Genomic DNA, 17,792 nt, shown 5'->3' with positions numbered 1-17,792 from the left:
GGGGCACCGTGGGGGGCCCCGCCCGGGTCCCCCTGCGCTGCGGGGAGCCCTCGCCCCCAGCCCAGCGGTCTCTTCGGGAGCCAGAAGGTGCAGGGTCAGGGCAGGAGCTTCCGAGGGCGGCCCAGAGGCCCCGGCCTCCCGCCTGCGCCGCCTGAGAGCCGGGCTGAGGGATGCCCGGGTCCGGGAAGCCTAAGGTCAGTGCAGCCCGGGGCAGGGAGGGGCCGTTTCTTTCCATCCTTGCACCCCCCCCCTTCCCCCAAGAGGCAGGAGCCCCTGCCACCCCTGGGTCAGCGGAGGGAGTGGCACTTGAGTCCCCAGGGAGAGGGAGAAAAAAAAGATATTTATGAAATAAATGGTAATTTGTGTAAATATGCTTTAAGATTCCCAGAATATGCAAATTGGTATTAATTTATTCAAAGGTGTACATTGCTGTGTACATACTATGTAGAGATTAACTCATAGCATTTAATTTTTTTTCCATTTTACGTGAGCATCTATATTGTACAGGGCGGGGGGGGGGGCCCTCGGCGGCAGGAGGAGGCCCCGCCCCGGAAGAGGCCCCTCTGCCCCTGGCCCCGGCCCCCGGCCCCGGCCCCGGCCCCGGGCCGTGCTCGCCTGGCCTGCGGGCTCCACCTCAGGTTTTCACTTTTCTCTCCGGAGCGGAGCGAGATGAAACAACAACAAAAACAAACAAGCAAACAAAAAAAGAGACAAAACAATAAAACGCGAGAAAACAATAAAACGCTGCAGTGCGAAGTGAACGGCGGCGTGCGCTCTGTGGTGCGCGGGGCTGGGGCGGCGGGGCTGGAGGGAGACGGAAGGGGGGCGCCCGGCGGGGCGGCGGGGCGCTGGGCCGGGGCTGGGCCGCCCGGAGCCCCCAGCGCGGACCCGGCCAGGCCGGGGCCCGGGCTCCCTCTACTGGCCACTCGCCCACTCCGGGACTCCGGCTCCCTTTGGGGGGGGGGGGGTCTAGAGGAAAGGCGACCCCTTCCAGCTCCTGAGGAGGTGGGGCTGGCCAGGTGGGTGGCCCTCTCCTCCGAGGAGAGGTTTGGCCGTGGTCCCCCGAATACCGCAGACCCTGGAGCTCTTTCCCATCGCTACCTTCCCAGCCCCGAGGCTGCTGACTCCCGCGGCAACGTTCAGCCTGAAAGTTCTCCCGAGTGACTTTCCTGACTCCCTCGGAGTGTGGGGCGTGCAGCCAATTGGCCATTCCTCTCCTGCCTCGGTTTCCCCTGTGTCCCAATGGGCCCGGCGGGGACTTTCTCTGGGGGTCCCACTGGGTCCGTCTCCACGAGGCTGATCCTTCCCCAGACACTGCGGCCAGGACAGCCGCCTCCTGCCCCCCCTCGCCCCGCCTCGGCCCCCCCCCCCCCAACAGTAGGCATCAGCTGTGGAAAGGGGTAGGAACTAGACCATCAGTCTCTCTCTCAACCCCCCCCCTTGCAATGGTCTCTCCATCACTGAGCCCCCAGTTCTCTCTTTTTTTGTGTGACTTTTTAAAAATATATATTTTATTTTTTACAGAGAGGAAGGTAGAGGGATAGAGAGTTAAACATCTATGAGAGAGAATCATCCATCAGCTGCCTCTTGCACACCCCCTACTGGGGATGTGCCCGCAACCAAGGTACATGCCCTTGACCGGAATCAAACCCGGGAGCCTTCAGTCCGCAAACCAACAGGTGGAAACAGGATAGAGATCCACTGAGCCAAACTGGTTTCGGCATTGACTTTTTTTTTTTTTTTAATGTAGTCAATTTTATTTCTTTAAACCACAAAATAGAGTCTTTGGTTGTACAAACATCACTAGTTACAGTTTTGCCAAGACTGGGGAGGGAGTGGTTAGTCGCAGCCAGAACTCCTGAGGGGTCTCTAAAACCTGACGCCAGGTTAAAAGACTCAGGGCCCCACCCCAAGTTCGGGAAGGGACGGCCCTTAGGAGGGCGCCCGGCCGCGGGGGCGGTGGCGGCGGCGGCTGCTACACAGGGCCCCCAGGGCCACCTCTCCGTCCTCCTCCTGCAGGCACCGCAGCTCCTCCACGAAATCCGAAGTCCGGGACCGCAGGTCACAGACAGGCCTGGGGAGGGCCGGGCGGCGAGCACCCTGTGGTCTTCCTCCCAGAGGAGGCCAGGCGTCCTGGGGAGCTGCCGGTCAGCGGGCCGAGGTCTAACAGTCCGCAAACCAACACTATCCACTGAGCCAAACTTGGGCAGTGACCTTTTTTTTTTTTTTTTCATTCTGTACTATTTTCTATTCGTTTCCAGTGTACAGCCTAGTGGTTAGGCAATCATACCTTCCAAAGTGGTTTCCACCTGGCACCACGCATAGTTATCACAACAGCACTGACTCTATCCCTTCCCTGCGCTGCGCTTCACATCCCCCAGATTTGTGCTTCTCACCCCTTCACCAGGTCCATGCTGTCATCCAACCCTCCCCTCTGGCCACCATGGGTCTGATCTCTTTACCCAGAGCCCCAGTCCCCTCCTCTCTGAGCCTCAGGAGGCTGTGACCCTGGCACCGCAGGCTGCCCGCCTGGGACTTCGGAGGGCGGCGGGCACTGCCCTCAGTCCACCAGGGGCACCAGGGACGGGACAGGGAGAGAGGGTGGAGGTGGAGGCGGAACTGACAGCTTCCTGGGCCCGCACAGCCGCCGGGAAAGAGGACGGTGCGGCCTTTCCCGGGGAGGGGCGGCCCCGGACCTCGCTGCCTTCGCTGGGGTCCGGCCAGGGAGTCTGTCCCGGCCCCAGAGTGGGCGCCGCGCCCCTGCCGGCGGGGAACAGCGAAGGGGCATGCCGTCCAGGTCCTTTCTCGGCTCAGGTAGAATCCCTCATGGACAGTGTATTTATTCGACAAGGTTTGGGGAAGAAACAACAACAAACGCTTCCAAGACCCGAAGAGCAGCAGGAGCGCTGGCCTCTTGGAGTTTCCCACGGGCCGCACGTCCGGGAGGAGGGGGAGGAAGGCCGCGGGGTCCCAGCGCCTGCGGAGCGAGCTGCGGACGCCAGGGGGAAGCACCGGCCCGGAGGGGCCAGGGCCAGTGGGAACCAACCCCGAGGGTCGCAGCAAGGGCGGGGCGGGGAGAACCCAGAGGCCCCAGGCCGCAGTGTGCAGCCCATCTCCCCGCCTCCCGCCCGCACGGCCCCGCCCGGGCCCCCGGAGCGCTCCGCTGGGTCACAGCTGGAGCCCCAGTTCAGTTCGGCTGCGGGCACCGCGCGGCCGGCGGGGCCCAGCCTCAGACAAAGGCCAGGCCGCTTCCTGGCCCAATTAAGCCACCCGGTTCCAGCCCTCTTTGTTCCCGGGCTGCCAATTAGCGCAGGCTCCTCTGTCCCGCCACCCTGTGCCCACGGCCTCCTTAACCCGTGAGGGCCTGGCTCCGGGACCCCAGGCTGCGGAATCCCTGTGTGGAGGGCGCGTTAGGGGTGACCGGGTGGCTGAGGCTGTGGGTGGTGTGATGTGTCCCAACGGGGCCCTGTGCTTTGGAGCCCTGCGGCCTGAGAGGGAAGTGTGCACACAGAGGGTGCACTATCTGTCCTGCACGCAATCTGTCCTGTGCACAATCTATACTGTGCACAATCTGTCCTGTGCACAATCTATACTGTGCACAATCTATACTGTGCACAATCTGTCCTGTGCACAATCTATACTGTGCACAATCTATACTGTGCACAATCTATACTGTGCACAATCTGTCCTGTGCACAATCTATACTGTGCACAATCCATACTGTACACAATCTGTCCTGTGCACAATCTATACTGTGCACAATCTATACTGTGCACAATCTATACTGTGCACAATCTGTCCTGTGCACAATCTATACTGTGCACAATCCATACTGTACACAATCTGTCCTGTACACAATCTATACTGTGCACAATCTATACTGTGCACAATCCATACTGTACACAATCTGTCCTGTACACAATCTATACTGTGCACAATCTGTCCTGTGCACAATCTATACTGTGCATAACCTATACTGTATTATACACAATCTGTCCTGTACACAATCCATATTATACACAATCTGTACTGTGCACAATCTGTCCTGTGCACAATCTATACTGTGCACAATCTGTCCTGTGCACAATCTGTCCTGTGCACAATCTATACTGTGCACAATCTATACTGTGCACAATCTGTCCTGTGCACAATCCATACTGTGCACAATCTATACTGTGCACAATCTATACTGTGCACAATCCATACTGTACACAATCTATCCTGTACACAATCTATACTGTGCATAATCTATACTGTGCACAATCTATACTGTGCACAATCCATACTGTACACAATCTGTCCTGTGCACAATCTATACTGTGCATAACCTATACTGTATTATACACAATCTGTCCTGTACACAATCCATATTATATACAATCCATACTGTACACAATCTGTCCTGTACACAATCCATATTATATACAATCTATACTGTGCACAATCTGTCCTGTGCACAATCTATACTGTGCACAATCTATACTGTGCACAATCTGTCCTGTGCACAATCTATACTGTGCATAACCTATACTGTATTATACACAATCTGTCCTGTACACAATCCATATTATATACAATCTATACTGTGCACAATCTGTCCTGTGCACAATCTATACTGTGCACAATCTATACTGTGCACAATCTGTCCTGTGCACAATCTATACTGTGCATAACCTATACTGTATTATACACAATCTGTCCTGTACACAATCCATATTATACACAATCTATACTGTGCACAATCTGTCCTGTGCACAATCTATACTGTGCACAATCTGCCTGTACACAATCTGACTGTATGAACACAATCTATACTGTACACAATCTGTCCTGTACACAATCTATACTGTGCACAATCTATACTGTGCACAATCTGTCCTGTGCACAATCTATGCTGTGCACAATCTATACTGTGCACAATCTGTCCTGTACACAATCTATACTGTGCACAATCTATGCTGTGCACAATCTATACTGTGCACAATCTATACTGTGCACAATCTGTCCTGTGCACAATCTATACTATGCATAACCTATACTGTATTATACACAATCTGTCCTGTACACAATCCATATTATACACAATCTATACTGTGCACAATCTGTCCTGTGCACAATCTATACTGTGCACAATCCATACTGTACACAATCTGTCCTGTGCACAATCTATACTGTGCATAACCTATACTGTATTATACACAATCTGTCCTGTACACAATCCATATTATATACAATCTATACTGTGCACAATCTGTCCTGTGCACAATCTATACTGTGCACAATCTATACTGTGCACAATCTGTCCTGTGCACAATCTATACTGTGCACAATCTATACTGTGCACAATCTGTCCTGTGCACAATCTATACTGTGCATAACCTATACTGTATTATACACAATCTGTCCTGTACACAATCCATATTATATACAATCTATACTGTGCACAATCTGTCCTGTGCACAATCTATACTGTGCACAATCTATACTGTGCACAATCTGTCCTGTGCACAATCTATACTGTGCATAACCTATACTGTATTATACACAATCTGTCCTGTACACAATCCATATTATACACAATCTATACTGTGCACAATCTGTCCTGTGCACAATCTATACTGTGCACAATCTGCCTGTACACAATCTGACTGTATGAACACAATCTATACTGTACACAATCTGTCCTGTACACAATCTATACTGTGCACAATCTATACTGTGCACAATCTGTCCTGTGCACAATCTATGCTGTGCACAATCTATACTGTGCACAATCTGTCCTGTACACAATCTATACTGTGCACAATCTATGCTGTGCACAATCTATACTGTGCACAATCTATACTGTGCACAATCTGTCCTGTGCACAATCTATACTGTGCATAACCTATACTGTATTATACACAATCTGTCCTGTACACAATCCATATTATACACAATCTATACTGTGCACAATCTGTCCTGTGCACAATCTATACTGTGCACAATCTGCCTGTACACAATCTGACTGTATGAACACAATCTATACTGTGCACAATCTGTCCTGTACACAATCTATACTGTACACAATCTGTCCTGTGCACAATCTATACTGTGCACAATCTGCCTGTACACAATCTGACTGTATGTACACAATCTATACTGTACACAATCTGTCCTGTACACAATCTATACTGTTCCCAATCTGTACTGTGCACAATCTGACTGTATGTACACAATCTATACTGTACACAATCTTCCTGTACACAATCTATACTGTGCACAATCTGTCCTGTACACAATCCATACTGTGCACAATCTATACTGTACACAATCTACACTGTGCACAATCTGTCCTGTACACACTCTGACTGTAAGTACACAATCTATACTGTGCACAATCTGTACTGTGCACAATCTGACTGTATGTACACAATCTATACTGTACACAGTCTGTCCTGTACACAATCTATACTGTGCACAATCTATACTGTGCACAATCTGTCCTGTACACAATCTGTCCTGTGCACAACCTATACTGTACACAATCTGTCCTGTACACAATCCATACTATACACAATCTATACTGTACACAATCTGTCCTGTACACAATCTGTCCTATACACAGTCTATACTGTACACAATCTACACTGTGCACAATCTGTCCTGTACACAGTCTGACTGTATGTACACAATCTATACTATGCACAATCTGTATTGTACACAATCTATACTGTGCACAATCTGTCCTGCACACAATCTATACTGTGCACAGTCTAGACTGTGCATAATCTGTCCTGTGCACAATCTGTCCTGTACAAAATCTATACTGTGCACAATCTGTCCTGTACACAATCTGACTGTATGTACACAATCTATACTGTGCACAATCTGTCCTGCACACAATCTATACTGTGAACAATCTGTCCTGTACACAATCTGACTATATGTACACAATCTATGCTGTGCACAATCTATACTGTGCACAGTCTGTTCCGTACACAATCTGACTGTATGTACACAATCTATACTGTGCATAATCTGTCCTGTACACAATATGACTGTATATACACAATCTATACTGTGCACAATCTATACTGTACACAAACTGTCCTGTACACAATCCATACTATGCACAATCTATACTGTACACAAACTGTCCTGTACACAATCTGTCCCGTACACAATCTGACTGTATGTACACAATCTGTCCTGTGCACAATCTGTCCTGTACACAATCTATACTGTGCACAATCTGTCCTGTGCACAATCTGTCCTGTACACAATCTATACTGTGCACAATCTATACTGTGCACAATCTGTCTTGTACACAATCTGACTGTATGTACACAATCTATACTGTGTACAATCTGTCCTGTACACAATCTATATTATGCACAATCTGTTCTGTACACAATCTATACTGTGCACAATCTATACTGTGCACAGTCTGTTCTGTACACAATTTTTATTTTGTACAATCTGTCCTGTATACAATCTGATTGTATGTACACAATCTATACTGTGCATAATCTTTCCTGTACACAATCTGTATTGTACACAATCTATACTGTATACAATCTATACTGTGCACAATCTATACTGTACACAAACTGTCCTGTACACAATCCATACTATGCACAATATATACTGTACACAATCTGTCCTGTTCAGTCTATACTGTGCACAATCTGTCCTGTACACAATCTGACTGTATGTACACAATCTATACTTTGCACAATCTGTATTGTACACAATCTATACTGTGCACAATCTGTCCTGCACACAATCTGACTGTATGTACACAGTCTGTCCTGCACACAACCTGTCCTGTACAAAATCTATACACAATTTATACTGTGTACAATCTGTCCTGTACACAATCTATATTATGCACAATCTGTTCGGTACACAATCTATACTGTGCACAATCTATACTGTGCACAGTCTGTTCTGTACACAATTTTTATTTTGCACAACCTGTCCTGTATAAAATCTATACTGTGCACAATCTGTCCTGTACACAATCTGACTGTATGTACACAATCTATACTGTGCACAATCTGTCCTGTACACAATCTATATTGTGCACAATCTGTCCTGTACACAATCTGACTGTATGTACACAATCTATACTGTGCACAATCTGACTGTATGTACACAATCTATACTGTGCTCAATCTGTCCTGTACACAACCTGTCCTGTACACAATCTGTATTGTACACAATCTATACTGTGCACAATCTGTCCTGTACACAATCTGACTGTATGTACACAATCTATACTGTGCTCAATCTGTCCTGTACACAACCTGTATTGTACACAATCTATACTGTATACAATCTATACTGTGCACAATCTATACTGTGCACAATCTGTCCTGTACACAATCTGACTATATGTACACAATCTATACTGTGCACAATCTGTCCTGTACACAATCTGTCCTGTACACAATCTATACTGTGCACAATCTGTCCTGTACACAATCTGACTGTATGTACACAATCTATACTGTGCACAATCTGTCCTGTACACAATCTATACTGTGCACAATCTGTCCTGTACATAATCTGACTGTATGTACACAATCTATACTGTATACAACCTGTCCTGTACACAATCTGTCCTGTGCACATAGACTGTATGTACACAATCTGTCCTGTGCACAAGCTGTCCTGTACACCATCTGCTGGAACCTGCCGACAATGAACAGTACCTGAGTGGGGGGGTGAGGATAAGAAAAAGACAGACAAGAACAGATGGGGTCGGGAGGGCTCAGACCGAGGTCTGCAGCCCCGAATTTTATTTTTCCAACCTTTAAATACAATTCTGAAGGAGGAAATGTTTATTTCAGGCAATCGTGCAGGTGGCCGTTTCTGCTAACATGATGAGTTCCTGTACAGATAAGTTCCTTCAGCACCTGACCTGTTACAACCATCTGACCTCTTAACTCGCAGCTCCTTCTGTGTCAGCAGGCTCCTATCAATTGTTTTACCCCAAAGCAAAGACAACTGCAGTTAGCAGCATTCCTAGGGGGAGTAGTAATTTTCCACTTAGGTTATTGGAAAGGGGGGGCACATGGAGAGCTGTGTCCTACACCCATGCCTGCATTCAGGCATATAGGACCCCTGAATTCAGGGCAGCTCCCTACATTTCCCCCTTCCCTTTATTTTAAACAGGAGTACCCCTTTGGGCTTTTAGCTGTAAACTGGTAGAATGCAATGCTGCTCTTGTCACTAAAATATTCCTAAGTAACATGCGGAGGAGAAACGGACGCAGCATAAGATTATACATACAAGGCCTAATAATCCTAACACTACAATAGCAAGATGTTGGAAATTAGTTAAGGATGTTACTGCTTGGAGGTAATACAGATCCACTGGTACTCAGCATGGCACCCAAGCTGACTCCTAATTCTTAGACCTTGGACCTGTTCTCCCAGGACTTGAACCACATCACAGAAGGCATTCAGTTTTTCTTCAAATTTTCTATGTATGTTTTCTTGAGTTCCTAGCGCTTGCGAGACATTCTTTGATAAATTATTAACATAATGCGCTGTATGAACGGTTTGTGTCAAAGCAACAGCAGCCGCTGTCGCCGACGCAACAGGAGAAACGAGTGCTGTAATTCCAGCAATCAGGAGCCCTATAAATCTTTTAGTACGAGCTAATGCTGAGTTAACCTCTTCCCATGTCTGTAAACCTTTGTCATCATACCAGGATCCTGTGATATGAACTGGAATCACAACAAATGCCGGCTGGTACAGCACTACAACCTTAGTACCTTCCTCAACTGAGGTGACACAGTTAGTAAGATTACACTTTTCACAAGAAACATTAAATACAGAGTTATGGGTGGTGACGGTAACATTCCCCACAAGCAATGCATAGGGCTCAGGAACAGGCGGAAATGCCACTGAGTCTCAGGCTAGAATTGTCCTCGCCCAAAGCTGTGGCAAGGAAAGTCCCCATGCTAGCACTCAGTTTCCACAGGTCAGTCTGAAAATCTTATGGTCCTTAGTCCACAGCCCTTCTGTAAAACCTTGCACAGCCCTTCTGTAAAACCTTGCACAGTCCTTCTGTAAAACCTTGCACAGCCCTTCTGTAAAACCTTGCACAGTCCTTCTGTAAAACCTTGCACAGTCCTTCTGTAAAACCTTGCACAGTCCTTCTGTAAAACCTTGCACAGTCCTTCTGTAAAACCTTGCACAGTCCTTCTGTAAAACCTTGCACAGCCCTTCTGTAAAACCTTGCACAGCCCTTCTGTAAAACCTTGCACAGCCCTTCTGTAAAACCTTGCAAGCTGTTTTGAGGGTTGGATTTGTTTACAGGTATCCAATCATACAGGCTGAGATTAAGTCCAGGGATTGGTATCCGAGTCACAGTGTCCCCATAGCAACGTCTGCAGGAGGGTAGATAACTTCCAGGCCTCGGGGGCAGTGGTAATGTGGGCTGTCTCTCCCGAGGTACTGCAGCATCACTGTCCGACGGGGACCATTCTGATTGGTAAGAGTAGTCCCATTTACGGTTACACACCCAGTGGAATTGCCACCTTTGCTTAAGGGGGGACATTGCCATTCATCCCAAAGTAGGTATAATTTCCATGACTCGTGGCTTTGATGTGATGGCTAGATGGTACCCCCTAGAGCCTGCATGTCATTCGCATAAACCGGAACATTTCTCTCATTCCAAGACACCGGATGGAAGAGCGGAGGATTGGGAACGTAGGCCCAGTATGGATCGGCAGTAGAAGGCTGCACTTGCGCTGATAAAAGCACCAACATGGCTAAAAGCAAGGTGGTAGGTGTAGCCGGCTCTCCAGTGCTAGCAGCCATCTGCTGGGCCCTCCAAGTAAGATTCTTTATCTGCCCCCAAGTTGGCTACTCAGCCTGTTTGGTGGTCGCCATAGGCTCTGGGTGCTCAGACTCACTCAGCCGTAGCGTCTTCATTTTCCCCTCTCGGCTCTGGTCCTGTTTGGCGCACCAGCCTCTCTGGGAGCCAGCGCAGGCCTTCGGCATCCTGTGGGAAAACACAAACATGCCCTCTTCCCCAAATTAGCACTGGATCTGGTCCTGACCGTTGCCCAGTAAGAGGGTCCTTCCAGCGCACCTGTGCAGAGGTATGCTGGGACGTTGCACACCAGAACCTCTGAGCCGCAGATTTTCCATTAGCATCTAAATTAAAAAAAATAAAAATAAGTAAGGCATGGTTAAGGTAATTCTGCGGTGTCAGGGGGTATAGTTCCCCCCTTTTCATTGTTGTTTCAGAGTACCATTAGCTCTTTCAACAATACCTTGTTATAGGGGATTCTAGTTTTATGAATAATACCCAATTGTGCACAAAATACCTGGAACTTTTTCCAGTATAGTCAGGTCCATTGTCAGTTTTAAGACTTTTTGGTTGTCTCATAGTGGCAAAACATTTTAAGCAATGAGCAATACAGTGCTTGCCCGCCTCCCCGGAATGTAAAGTAGCCATAAGAAATCCAGAAAATGTGCTAATAGTAACATGTACATACTTTAATTTTCCAAAACTAGGGACATGGGTCACATCCATTTGCCACAAATGGTTGGGCAATAAACCTCTGGGATTAACTACCAAATGTGGCACAGAGAGTAATTCTGGGCAGGACTGACACTGTTTGACTATTTGTCTAGCTGCTTCTCTAGTAATTTTAAACTGGAGTCTGAGGCTGTTGCTATTCTGATGATGGATGGCATGAGATTTTTCTGCTAATTGTTCTTGGGTGAACAAAACTCTGTGGCCTGATCGACTACTTCAGCGTTTTTCAACCGCTGTTCCGCGGCACACTAGTGTGCCGCGAGATATAGCCTGGTGTGCCGTAGGTGCAGACAAGACAAGAATTTTATAATTTTTCACTATTTTGTTTACTTAATATTTCATAATAAAGTAATTATAAAATACTTTCTTTGTGTTTATTTGATTCCTATTCAAGAGAATTACTTTATATATAGTCAATATAGGCACAGAGTTAAGTTTTTTAACATTTTCTAATGGTGGTGTGCCTCGTGATTTTTTTCATGAAACAAGTGTGCCTTTGCCCAAAAAAGGTTGAAAAACACTGGACTACTTCATTGCCTTGAGCTAAAGGTCCAGGTAGGCCAGTGTGAGCTCAATATGGCCAAAATAACATTTTTCAGTCCTTTGTTGAAGTTCTTTTTGGATAGCTCTAAATAAACTCTGAACATTACTGTTAGAGGTTCCTATAAAAGGAACAGTTTCTGAATGTCGAGGAGGATCCAAGATGGCTGCACAGGTAAACACCTAACTGCAGCCACACACAACAATTTCAATAAAATACAACTATCGATAACATATAAAATGGACATTGCCCAGAGCTACAGGAAAGTTGACTGACTGGAAATTCTACAACAAGAAGGAAAGAGAAAACCAGAAGGAAAATCAGAGGAGCTGTAAAAGCCTAAGGTACGGAGACACGCTGCGCGCAGAGAGGACGGAGCCGGAGAGGAGGGGAAGGCTGAGTGCCTGGCTGGCGTTCCCTAGCGGGAAGGAGACAAAAGCTCTGGACTGTGCTGAGCCCCAGTTCTGACAGCACTGAACCCCAGGCTCATACAGAGGGAATCTAGGCTGTAAGGCTGAGCGGCAACAGGCAGTCCCAGAGGAGCGCACATTGCGCACAGAGGACGGACTGTTGACTCTGCTGCCAGATTGCCCTGGCGGGAAGGAGACAAAAGCTCCAGACTGTGCTGAGCCCCAGTTCCGACTGCTCTGAACCCTAGTTTTAGGCCAGACCCCGGGGACCAAGACTCTTACAGAGAGAGACTGGGCAGTGAGGCGGAATCCCGGGGAAGTGGCGAAAGGCAGAGCCCCCTGGAGGCGCGCACATTGCACACAGAGAAGGGACGGTTGGCTGTGCCACAGGATTGCCCTGGTGAAAAGGAGACAAAAGCTCCAGACTGCTCTGAACCCCACTTCCAACCCCACTTCCAACTGAACTGAACCCCAGTTCAGGGCTCATTGGGGGAGAGACTAGACTGTTTGGTAGCAGGCGAAACTCGAGGGCACCTCACTCTTAGAGGTGCTTGCAACGAGCACTGAAGGACCCTGAGAAACACCGAGACTCAGGAGCTGCACAGGGCGTGGCTGACATGGCTGACAGAAGCCAAGGCTGTAGGCTCCACCCTGAAACTCCGCCCCATCAGGGAAGCTGCGAAAATGCCAAGACAAGGAAATAGATCACAAACGAAAGAAATGGAGGACAAAAAGCGACTGGATATAGAGTTTAAAACCACGTTTATAAGGTTTTTCAAGAATTTCCTAGAAAAGATTGATAAATCCTATGAGGATATGAAAAGGGATCAACTAGAATAATAAGGAATCAACAAGAAATAATAAGGGATCAACAAGAAATAAAGAATACATTGTCTGAAATAAAAAATATTATACAGAGTCCTAAAAACAGAATGGAAGATCACAAGAATCAAGTCAAAGATTTGGAACATAAAGAGCCAGAAGACACTCCTCCGCAGAAGCAAGAAGGCAAGAGAATCCAGAAAGGTGAAGATAATGTAAGAAACCTCTGGGACAACTTCAAGCAAACCAACATCAGGATTATGGGGGTCCCAGAAGATGAGAGAGAGCAAGATATCAAAAACATACTGAAGGAAATAGTGACAGAAAACTTTCCCCACCTGGTGAAAGAATTAGACTTACAAGTCCAGGAAGCGCACAGAACTCCAAACAAAAGGAATCCAAAGAAGACCACACCAAGACAAATCATAATTAAAATTCCAAGAGCAAAAGACAAAGAGAGAATATTAAAAGCAGCAAGAGCAAAGCAGGTAGTTACCTAAAAAGGAGAACCTATACGATTGTCAGCTGATTTCTCAACAGAAACCATGCAGGCCAGACGGGAATGGCAAGAAATATTCAAGGTGATAAATTGTAAGAACCTATAGCCAAAGATAATCTACCCAGCAAAGCTATCACTCAGAATCGAAGGTAAGATAAAAAGCTTCACTAATAAAAAAAAGCTAAAGGAGTTCATCAATACCAAACCAGAATTATATGAATTGCTGAAGGGGGTTCTTTCAGAAGAGAAAGTTAATAAAGATAAAAGCTATGAACAACAAATACGTAACTATCAACAAGGAGTCACTGGGGGTTTTGGGGTCTCATTGTGGTGCAGGGGGTCACAAAGGAATTTCTCTCCTCGCTGCAGCCGCCACCTCCAGCTACTCTAAACAGCCCCTGGAGGGAACAGACACCAGGTGGGCGGAGGCAGGGCTCCCGTGGAGGCGTTTTCATCCAGCAGTCCACTCTGCTCCCACTGGGAAAACGCTTGCATCCTGCGAAGGTGGCGTGGGGGCACTGGTGACCCCTCCACTGCAATCAGACTCCCTGAGCTTTCTGAAAAGCTCTTACTGATTTTAAAATTACAACTTAAGAGTTGACACACACACAAGGACCAAGCGGCCCACAAAATACTTCCTTTTTCTTTTAAAGATTTTACAATGTACTGTAACCATTAATCACATTAAACTTGAATGGCCAATTGAGAAAAACAGTTCTGAGGCCGTTCCTCCACCACTGATGAAGACTGGGTGGAGGCAGGTGTCCGAAATAAGATTCATTTAGTTTTTGAGCTTGCTGGGCAGCCTTGGTGACTGCCAGCTCAAGCTTCCTTCTTGTAAATAGTTAATTTTAGAATTTGGTCTCTGCTTTTAATTTTTTGGATGACCACAATTGTTATAATTTCATACCTTCAAATTAATAAACATAGACATAAACTTTGTTAGGTGCGCCGATTTCCCTCTGGCAGAAAGCAAAGCACCCCTGGGAAAAAGGAATTCCAGTGGCCACTCGGGGCAGTTTGCTAGCCGTCAGAGCACTCAGCTTTAAACAAATTAAAGGTTTCTTTCTTTTTCTTTTTCACAGATTTTCACACTTATATGAACAAATAATTATAGCCAAGCAGACAAACAAAATATCAAACAAATGTCTGTACTTATACCCTTTCAGTAAACAAGTAACATTACAGTGTTTCAGCAAAATAGAAATGGCACTCATGTTGGACAAAGGAAACAAGACCAATACTCTAGGAACTGTGAGGGGAAAGTTATCCTACAGACCGGCGTTGACCTGGGAAAAAGAGTGGTTAAATCAAGTATTAACATCAGAGCCGTAGTCGTCCGCCCGTTCCTTGAAGTCCTGGAAATTAAAAAAAAACACACAAAAAAAAACACAACACTATAGAGGGGAACACAGAGACACAGACTAACCTTGACCCACTTTGACAGAGACCAAAACATAAAACACAAAACAAATAGGCCTGACACAAACATGACAAAACACAAGACAACCAGTCCGTACCTGGGGCTGAGGACACCGTATTGTCCTCCCGGGCTGAGGACACCGTCGTATCCTCCGGCCAGGGCCTGGAGGTTAAGCTGCGTCCAGCCCTCCAAGGACTCTTACCCTTTTCCAGGTTTCTAAGTCTATAGCTCCTTCCTCCGGGACCCAGGGGCAGACTTCTTAACTGTTTCTGCCCTGCTCTCATGCCTCTAGAACGAAGCATACTCAAGAATTTGCACGAACAGCGCTCGGCTATTCCCTTGCCCCCATATTTTTTACTCCAGACTATTACACTCCCTGCCCCAATCCTACCTTATTCCGGACGCGGCCTCTTTGCTCCTTGGGCAGTGTCCTCTACCTTAGTCCCAGGTTTTCAGGTCCCTGTTCAGGCGCCACCTGCCGGCAACGAACAGTACCTGAATGAGGGGGTGAGGATAAGAAAAAGACAGACAAGAACAGATGGGGTCGGGAGGGCTCAGACCGAGGTCTGCAGCCCCGAATTTTATCTTTCCAACCTTTAAATACAATTCTGAAGGAGGAAATGTTTATTTCAGGCAATCGTGCAGGTGGCTGTTTCTGCTAACATGATGAGTTCCTGTACAGGTAAGTTCCTTCAGCACCTGACCTTTTACAACCACCTGACCTTTTATAACTCCTTGTACAGCTCCTTCTGTGTCAGCAGGCTCCTATCAATTGTTTTACCCTAAAGCAAAGACATCTGCAGTTAGCAGCATTCCTAGGGGGAGTAGTAATTTTCCACTTAGGTTAATGGAAAAGGGGGGCACATGGAGAGCTGTGTCCTATACCCATGCCTGCATTCAGGCATATAGGACCCCTGAATTCAGGGCAGCTCCCCACAACAATCTGTACTGTACAAAATCTGTCCTGTGCACAATCTATACTGTACAAAATCTGTCCTGTGCACAATCTGTCCTGTGCACATAGACTGTATGTGCACAATCTGTCCTGTGCACAGTCTCACATAGACTGTATGTGCACAATCTGTCCTGTGCAGACTGTAAGCTGTGCTTGGAGGTGTGGGCGTAGGGACTCAATAGGACCCCCAGCGGCTAGGCAGCAAGGATTTCGAGGCCTAATTTCCCTTCTGTTAATCCGAGTGTCCCGAGCTTTCTTTTCTTTTTTTTCTTTTTCAATATATTTTATTGATTTTTTTACAGAGAGGAAGAGAGAGGGATAGAGATAGAAACATCAATGAGAGAGACATCGATCAGCTGCCTCTTGCACACCCCCTACTGAGGATGTGCCCGCAACCAAGATACATGCCCTTGACCGGAATCGAACCCAGGACCTTTCAGTCCCCAGGCTGGTGCTCTATCCACTGAGCCAAACCTGTTTCGGTAAAGTGTCCTGAGCTTTCAAGCTATTTCTTCCTCCCCACCCTTCACCCCTCAAACAAATGCTGCGGCAGACGCATGGAAGGGAAATGATGTCCTACTGAAGGGCGCACAACTGGGGCCTCCTCCCCAGCATAAGGCGAGCTCCCACGCAGGACACCCCTTGAGCCAGAGGGCGCAATAGCTTGGTGACACCAGACCCCCACAGGTGAACACCCCCTTCCCCCAATTTCCCAGGCCTAGGACGGTTCAAGGCGCAGTCTGTGAGACCGAGGTTTAATCCCTGCGCCTGCCTTCCTCCCTGCCTTTGGCAAGTACCCCCAATCCACTCCCACTCCGTCGCCTCCTTCACGGTCCTGGATCCCAAAGTTTGGGGCAGCAGGGTGCAGCGAGGACTGGGCAGCAGAGGGGAGACCCGCGGCCCAGGGAAAGGATCCTGAGCTCTGGGTGCTCTCCGGGCTCTCCCTCGGGGCGCCCCGGGGAGCGCAGCGGTCACCCCGCGCTGAATGCACTGGTTTTCCCCTGGCGCTCCTTCTGGGCTCTGGAGGCGCAGATCCACTCGCCCCACCCCTCACCCTCTCCTCAGTCGCCGGGTTCCCACAGCCGCTGGCCGCTCTCCTCCCCGCCCTCCTCTGGGGACCTGCCCAGCTCCCACCGGAGCTAACCTGCAGCCGGCCTGGCCGCGGGCCGCGGCAACTCTCCACGTGCCCACGAGATGGCGCTCCAGGCCAGGGGCGGCGGCGGACAGCCCGCCCAGGGAGCGCGGCGGTGGCCAGAGACCCACAGGCAGATGGGCACGGAGACAAGCCCACAGGCTGCCGTAGATCCAGGCCCGGGGACCGCACAGGCAGCCGGGGGCCGGAGGCCCTCCGCCGGCCCGAATGGGGCTCTGGACCGGGCTGCAGACGCGGACCCGGCGGTGGCTCCTTCCCTTCTCCCTGTGCTGCCCTGCAGTGCCAACGCCCTGAGCTGCGAGGCCCCAGGCCCTCCCCACTCCGCCCCCCGCTGCAAACACGTCTGTGAGCCCCGCTGGGCTTGGGGTCCTCACAAGCCCTTCATGGAGGGGGGAGGGCCGGTGCCCAATTGGGTCTCCCTGACTTCTCCTAGGCCGGAGCTGTG

General features: G+C 48.4%; 1 long non-coding RNA gene across 1 annotated transcript; it reads right to left on the bottom strand.

Moving 5' to 3' along the window:
* Positions 1–7: 7 nt before the first annotated feature.
* Positions 8–17,530, bottom strand: LOC123652926. The gene is made up of 3 exons (XR_006742503.1): positions 17,519–17,530; positions 16,104–16,111; positions 8–142 (listed from the first exon to the last, which is right to left on the bottom strand). It is a non-coding gene; the product is annotated as an uncharacterized LOC123652926 (long non-coding RNA).
* Between the last annotated feature and the right edge of the window lie 262 nt (positions 17,531–17,792).

This window comes from Pipistrellus kuhlii, unplaced genomic scaffold, assembly GCF_014108245.1.
Source record: "Pipistrellus kuhlii isolate mPipKuh1 unplaced genomic scaffold, mPipKuh1.p scaffold_m20_p_22, whole genome shotgun sequence".
In the NCBI taxonomy this organism is placed as follows: Eukaryota; Metazoa; Chordata; class Mammalia; order Chiroptera; family Vespertilionidae; genus Pipistrellus; species Pipistrellus kuhlii.
The sequence above is the reverse complement of the archived record's forward strand: the minus strand, read 5'-3'. Positions and strand labels throughout refer to the sequence as shown.